The following is a 2,362-nucleotide window of genomic DNA, read 5'->3' as shown; positions in this document are numbered from 1 at the left end:
TAATATTTCTAGAACTGACATGATTTTCCACCCTCTCTAGTCTGTCTTCTCACGTATGACCCATCTTAGTTTCTTACAGTTTCTTAGACCAGCGGTCCCCAACGTTTTTAGCACCAGAGACTGTTTTCACAGAAGACAATTTTTCCATGGACTGGGGTGGGAGGGGGGATGGTTTCGGGATGATTCAAGTGCAATACATTTATTGTGCACTTTATTTCTATTATTATTGCATTGTACTATATAATGAAATAATTATACAACTCACCATAGGTTGGGGACGTCTGTCTTAGATCATTTCTTCTCTTTCTCTCATAAACTGCATCTAACTCATCAAAAAATCCTGTTGGCTGAATGATCTGACCACTGCTTACTACCTGCCCACTAACCAACCCTAATCCAAGCCTCCGTTATCGTTCTCCTGGACTATTACCAGAGCCTGGAACTTGGCTCCCCCCTTCCTTCCTGATCCCGTTCAGTCTGTTCTGAATACTGAAGCATGTATGATCCTACTCAGATGTAGGTCAGATGATGTCTTATCTTTGCTCAAAGCTCTCCGATGGCTTCCTAATTCACCCAGTGAAGAGAGGAAATCTTTATAATGGCTTATAAAGTCATCCTTAATCTGGGTGTCATTGGATCTCTGTTTGCATAATTTTCCACTCTTCTCCTCTTTCAGCATTCGACCTCCCTCCAGTCACACTGGGCTGTTCTAAGATTCTGGGCGTGTTCTTAACTCAGCTTATCTGCACAGGTTTTCACTCTGCATGGAACATTCTTCACACAGATCTCCACATGGCTTCTTCCTTCACCTCTTTTTTCATTCACTTTACTCAAATTTCCTTGTCTGCGAGTCCTTTCTTCACCATCTGTATAAAATCACAACCTTAAGAAATCATTTCCCATACCTGCTTTATTTCTCTCCTTAACACTTATTGCTATTGTATACAAAATTTATCTTTTTTCTTTTGCCTCTGTCAGTCTATGTCTCCTAGAAGGTAAACTCATATGGCCCTGCTGGGTCCCCAGTGTCCAGGAGAGGAGGGAGACCCAAACAGATCCTGAAAGCACAAATAGGCTGCACAAGCAGACAGCTTGCACTCCCTGTGCGTGCAACTGCCCCTGTTTTATTGCCGTGTTGTTCCTAATCCTTACCTATGGCCTCATGGAGAATTCCTATGACTAGGCGACGAAGAAGAAAGAATGTCTCTGGCATCTAGACAGCTCTTTATAAAATCACCAAAATTAAATGAAAGTCTGGCATTAAAACCTTATTTAGGGGGTCATTGGGAAGAGAGATGTTTTCTCTGAGTAGAATTTTGAGCAATGCACTTGGTTGTCCACTTTGTCTATGTTGACCTGTATTGATTTGTGGGTGACACAGTGGTTGAATGGTGAAGAACTTAGAAGAAATAAAATTAATGAATTGGAGAAGAAGCAGAAAAAGCCTACAAGCCCTGAACTCTGGGCTTTTCAGAATTAGCAGACTCTTCCCACCACATAAGCTGCCCTGACCACTGAAATGTATGTGCATCTTTGTGAGGATCTAGGAAAGAACTGGGGAGCTGTTCCCAAATATGTTAATTCTTTTCTTATCAGTCTGTTGCATGGACTCTTCTTCAATAACCTTGAACCTTCTTGAAGTCCTCCCTCCCATAACCTTCTTAATCTAATTGTCCAAAGATCTGGCATAGGTTACTTTATGTGAGGTATGTTGGAAGCATTTCAGAATTAAAATTTTCATAAAAGAAGGGAAAACCTATGGTAAGATTTCAAAAATGCAGTGCTCAAAAGTAGGTGAACTCTAAGCAAAGTACTTATGAGAAGCATTTCACTGCAATTTATATATTTCAAATATATTTCTCTGACCTCAGCAACTCGTATTTCATTGTAACTTAGTTGTCCACAACCCCATTATGACATCTTACCCAGGTTGTGCCACCATTATATTATCCTATACTTCAAAATTTCTTCTACAATTTTGCTTTTTCCTCTACAAGTCAAACCTCTTATATCCTAATAGTTAACATTTCTTGACTTGAGGTCTTCACATTTAAATCCTCATAACTAAATATATTCCTATCCCCCTAATTCCAGTGGCTTGTGAAAGAGGATGATATTAATCCTGATTGATTATTCTCTCTCAAACTCCATATTCTAAAATGAAGGACCTCTATCAGACATTCAAGAGAGAAGAGTCAGATCTGCTTTGGTCACGGGAAAACTGGAGATAGTTACAATTTCTGCCCTTCCTCTGTTCTTTCTGCCTCCCCTTTTCCAATTCCTGCCTCTCTGTCCCATCGTCTTAATTTTCTTATCATAAGGCAAAGCTTTCCTCAATTGTAAGGATTTGTATGAAGTTAGT

Source organism: Propithecus coquereli, unplaced genomic scaffold, assembly GCF_000956105.1.
Source record: "Propithecus coquereli isolate 6110/MARCELLA unplaced genomic scaffold, Pcoq_1.0 Scaffold112, whole genome shotgun sequence".
Classification (NCBI taxonomy): Eukaryota; Metazoa; Chordata; class Mammalia; order Primates; family Indriidae; genus Propithecus; species Propithecus coquereli.
This window is presented reverse-complemented; position numbering follows the sequence as displayed.